The sequence below is a fragment of the Stegastes partitus genome, unplaced genomic scaffold (assembly GCF_000690725.1).
Source record: "Stegastes partitus isolate 25-593 unplaced genomic scaffold, Stegastes_partitus-1.0.2 Scaffold1998, whole genome shotgun sequence".
Lineage (NCBI taxonomy): Eukaryota > Metazoa > Chordata > Actinopteri > Pomacentridae > Stegastes > Stegastes partitus.
In genome coordinates, this window is record NW_007579729.1 from 100,874 (window position 1) to 106,717 (window position 5,844).

Here is a 5,844-nt window from a genome sequence, read left to right on the forward strand (position 1 = left end):
CCTCATGATGCCATCTACTTTGTGAAGTGCACCAGTCCTTCCTGCAGCAAAGCACCCCCACAACATGATGTTGCCACCCCTGTACTTCACAGTTGAGATGGTGTTCTCAGACTTGCAAACTTCCCCATTTTTGGTCCATTTGAAATGGAGGAACAAAAGGACAATAACTTCTAATAACTAGTTTAACTGTACACTAAATTGTATAATTTATCCCACATCCACCCAACCGGTCGAGGCAGATGGCCGTCCCTCCCTGAGCCTGGTTCTGTTGGAGTTTTTTTTTTCCCCCCTGCGGGGGTTTTCGGTTCCTTCCCACTGTTGCAGACTGCTGAAGCTTCTAGGGAATCCAAGTGTTCTGGATTGTTGGGTGTTTCTGCCTTTGTTAAGCGCTATGAGATGACTTTTAAATATGCGCCAAACAAATAAAATTGAATTGAATTGAATTGAATTGAATTTTTCCTCCAAATGTAACGATGGTCATTATTGTCAAACAGTTCAATTTTGCTTTCATCAGACCACAGGACATGGCTCCAAAAGTTGAGGTCTTTGTAATCTGTTTTTTATGTTGCTTTTGGAATAATGGCTTCCTCCTCTCTGAGTATCCTTTCAGCCCATGTCAGTACAGGACTTGTTTCACTGTGGATAATGGCCCCCACTTATCAGCTTCAACCAGCATCTTCACAAGGTCTTTTGCTTTTGTTCTGGACTTGACGTTTACATTTCGCACCAAAACACTTCATCTCTGGGACACAGAACCCATCTTCTTCCTGAGCGGTATGATGACTGGACATAACTATGGTGTTTGTACTTGTGTATAATTGTTTGAACAGGTGAACATGGAACCTTTAGGCATCGGTACATTTTACCCAAAGGTGAACAAGACTTGTGGAGGTCCACAATTCTCTTCCTGATGTCTTGGCTGAATTCTTTCGATTTTTCCAAGACATCACAGAAGGAAGCAGTGTGTTTGAAGTGTGCCTTAAAATACATGTACAGATGTGTCACCTGTTAGCTTAGATGTTGACAATTAACCCACGAGAAGCATCCAAAGCTATCACACCATCATCTGGGCTTTAACAAATAGTTTGAAGACATCGTAATCTTAGTGCATGTAAACTTCTGACATTGAAAAAAGTAATAAAAAGTTCTCTTTCTCATTATTCTGGTGTTTAGCAAATAGAAATAATTTTGGTAACCCTAAGTGACCTAAAAGAGGAAAAGTTAAGTCTGATTTAATGTCAGACAGTGAGAATTAAAAAAATAAAAATAAAAATTTTTTATGTCTTTTTATACAGTGTATGGAAACTTCTGATTTCAACTGTATGTGTATCACACTGTACTGTTATATAATGGGAATCTTAGCAGTTTTACCATGTATAATTTAGATGTAGATTTGTTATCAATAAACAGGTTTGCCCACTTGCATAATCTCATTGTGTATAGCCTACAGGTACATCCCTGTGCGCTTCAATATCAAACGAATCAAAGATATCGTAATCAGAATCAACTTTATTGGCCAAGTTTGTACACGCAAACAAGGAATTTGACTCCGGTGAATCTTAGCTCTCTGTGTGCAGAAATCCGAAAAAAATGAAGTACTAAAAATAAGGTGAAAGTTGAAGAGTAAAGAAATAAACTAGAACAAAAAAAAATAAGAGCAACAACACGTCCTTACAGAGATTGTATTATTTCTTAGTTGAACAGTAGAGTATACGACACAGATACTGACATCAATGCAGTGTGTGTGTGTGTGTGTGTGTTTGTGTGTGTGTGTGTGTGTGAATGTGCGTGCAAGCATGTGTGTGTCTGTTCATGTGAGCGTGTGTGTGTGCTGTTTCTTTGAAGTGAGACACTGACAGAGACTGACCTTTGCGTTACCTGATTTACCTTAGCTTTATGTCTGATCACGTCTTTAATATACTTTCACACACTTATATACTCATATACTTTCATGCACTCTCAAAAGTAAAAAAAAAAATAAAAAATGAGTCCCTGTTCTCGCTGCACTTCAGAGAACTCACAGTGAAGTAAACCAAAACAATGCCCAGGTGCATAAACTCACTGTTGCATCTGGGCATTGTTACTGTCCTGTCAAAACCAAAGTTATAAATGTCACTTGGCTGCCTGATTCCACTGATGAACAATAAGCAGCATGAAAAGGCACTTCTTTGCAGAGCAAGCTTTAGATATGGTCTTGCAGCCTGGACCTTCCAGTGAGCTGCAGGATTCGTCATCTGAGACAGAAATGGCCCCAGAAGAGGAATCGGATGTGGAGTTTGTGGTCGAGTCCAATGGTCCTGCTTCCTCTTCTGATCCTTCCCCTGAGACTGAGCGGACACTGAGGATCCTGCTAGAACAATGCATCAAAATCAGTTCTACTACTAATCTGATGCATATGTAGGCCCGATCTTTGAAAAAAGTCCCCAGCCCTCCAACATTTATTATTTGGAAAATAACTCATTTCATCAGTTTTTCTTTTCATAAAAACAATGACATCATGTAATCAAATGGGCATTTAAAGGGTGAAATAAATAAAAATATATGAATGTTTGGTATTTTTGATTAGGACAGAAGTAGATTGAAAGCTTTGAGCAACAAAAGTAGAAAAAAATATTAATCTGTCATGTTTTTATAGCAGTTTTTGGGCGAGGACATTTTTGTCCACTAATATCCTCAAAGGGTAGTAAATTAAAGCATCCCCTGAGGGTTAGCCTTCTACTTAAATCAAATCAACCTTTATTTATATAGCATTTTTATGCATATAGCAACGCAAAGTGCTTTACAGTTTTTAGTCGCACAATTGTACTGAGGTGTGAACTAAGCTCAGCAAAGCTGTCATACTGTAGGTCTCAGGTTATTGTGAGCAGATTAGCATGCTAATGTTAGCGTGTACAGACACCTATCGAAATCAATAGAATGGCTGTTACGTGACAGACTGAATTGAGCATATGTCCGAGTTCCCCAAGGTAATGATTTCCTTAGTGTTCATCAAGACTATGGTAGGCATTGGATGAAGACGATGTAGAAATAAGGGTGTGAAGGGTGGATCTTCTCATATCAGATTTAACAAGTCAGCAAGAGACCAGAGTTTGTATTGTGTCACTGACCTGCAATTAACACTCTGCTCCCAAACCTGCCTTGATGTCCAAGTTCAGTCATACCTTGATGGTACTTGTCATTATCTTCCCTTACTTTAACCATAATCGCAATATGCAGACATTATCAAAAGTTAGAGATGGACACCATTAGGAAATTTGGTGGTGAATTGTTCAACATTACCAGTGTGTTGACAATAAAGCACTGCTGCTTTTATGTTTTGTTTTTTCTTTCAACAAATTGAATGAACTAGAAAACACTGCTGGTACAGCCCTGCTGTATCATGAATCTTACGTACAGCAATATTGGCAAGAAACAAGGTGTGATAATGAACAAAGTGGTTGTGCTTGCTTTATGTACTATAAGAAGGTGACTTTGCTACCCACCACTGCAAAGATCAAATTCCCATCAGTGCACCCAGGGTGAAGACAGAATGTCGTGGGTGTGGTGGAGAGGTTTATGAGAAAATTATTAATTTTCAAGTGTAGTGGTTAAGTGGCTTTTTACTGTGCTTGGTTATCTTATCTCCTTCTGCGTCATAGCCTTGCTCTCTGTGACATCTTTCTACATCTTGACACAGGGTGGGTGCATTTAGAAAGAACTAATCCACCAGCCAGTTCACAGCATACTTGGTGGACCTCCATAGACGGATATTTGGCATTTTTTGCCATCGTCTGGCTATGGCGTTTTCTTCATATGGCCTGATAATCTCTGCTTTGGTCATCTGCTTATGTTCTGCTTATGGTAAGATTCATTTGAATTTTCCACTCACTTAAACTTTAACATTCATCTGTGTAGGAATGTGGCTGAATTGACAATTTTATGAACTCATGTCTTTGTTGTTGTTGTACCATTAGTTGTTGTTTTAGCCTTGTATGTGTTAATAGGTTGACAAGCTTAGTTGGTTTTACTTAAATTTAGTTGCTTTTAAGTAAGAGAACAGTGGGCTTTTATGAGTCCAATGAGGGATGTGGAGGAGTTTTGACAATATTTACCTCTGAAGGTGTAATGACTACAAAATAAAGAAGTACAATTTTTGTAAAAAAATAAAATAAATAAATAGATCTTCAACTGAACTGTTTATGGTTGCATTGTACATAATGACGGCAGACTATGTGGAATGATCAATGACAGTATGTCTGGTTCTACTGTATGTTTTTTTTTTTTTTTTTTTTTTAGTCATTTGTCCAATAATGTTCAGGAATGCAAGTAAGGAGCAGTAGGTTTATACATAGTTTATTATCATTTATGATTACAACCACCAGCTTTTTGTTTCTGCAGATCCCTTTCAGACATATATTCCAAACAGACAAATGTAATGTATTGCATACATTTTTAAAAATATTGAAGAATAGAATGTTGATAAGCAATTTGAACATGAAAACAAGTAAAACTGAAAAATGGTGAAAGCAAAGGTAGTTTTACGGTGATCTAGCTTTGTTAGTCTGATAACTAGAGTTTAAAACTTGAAAAACTCATTGTTGTGTTATTAAGACACTAACCCAGTCTGGAACAATAGCAACAATGGCACTGCCTGCTTTGTGCTATAGTTGACTTGAAGATTCCTCTGGTAGGAATTGAAAATTGTTGTTGTTGGCATTGAAAACTTCTTCACAGCAGGCTCACGACGGTCCTTTTCCAATGCGTTGTGTAGTTATTGGGCAACAGAGTTCTGCCATTGGTCTCTTAGTTATTTAGTGAAGGGAGTCTGAGCCAGCAATCTTCCTTCCATTGCCAGACAGGTAGTTAGTGTTCAGTCATAGCTAAATAACCAGATGACATGAAAACGTCAAACTGAAGCTGCAGTAATACACTGGGGATTGTTGTGTCAATGACAGTTTTGGCTTGAAGCAGGAAGCAAAAACAACAAACATCAAGGAAACAGACTAGGCTACTTGACTAACGGAGAAGAGGCAAAACCAGAGAAAAATGTCAAAGGGTGAATTTCTAATTTCTAGCAATAATAACACCTGTCACGGGAATACCATACATATCTTGGAGTTATGTAATACCACGGTGGAGTTCTGACCTCATCACTTTATTTGATGGCGCTAGATGGCAGTGTGTGTCTCTGATTAACTCAGTCTCTGTATGATTGTGCATGCAGTTGTTGGTAAATGGTAGGGAAACATCTTACTGTATGTAGCAGACTCAGTTGAAAAAAAATGAAGTAAAGAATGATTTTGTCCTGATTCATAAACAAAATAAACTATGGTAATCCAGAGTTCTACAACCCTGTTGGTATGCGGCAACAGTTCATAGCTGCTACTTATCTTCAGAGATCCTTTCCATGGTTAGGGCAGGGGAAAGTTATGTGTGTTGGCAAATGTATGTGAAAGGGTGAAGAGTGTCTATGGTTGAAGAGAGGGATGGGGATTTCACACTTGTGATGATGACAGCACATTCGACATCACTGTCTTGGGCATGTCAGTGGCTCTTATCAGTCAACAGAACTAATTTTCATGCTACAGAAAGTTGTTTGTTGTACCATTTTCTCCAGTTGGTCTATTTGGAAATGCTAATTTCACTACTCTATTGTTACAAATCTCCTTGTTGTATGAAAAACAGTTTTTTCTCTGAATGGATTGGCACACAATGGTAGAAGTTTTCAGATCTTAACTAAAAGTGATAATATCAAGCTGTTAAAATACTCTGTAACGTGTCGAAGTGTTTCAAAATATAATATAGCTTAGAATGTTTTGATATAATTGCATTGAGCAGCAGTCAGTTTATTACTTACATTCTTAA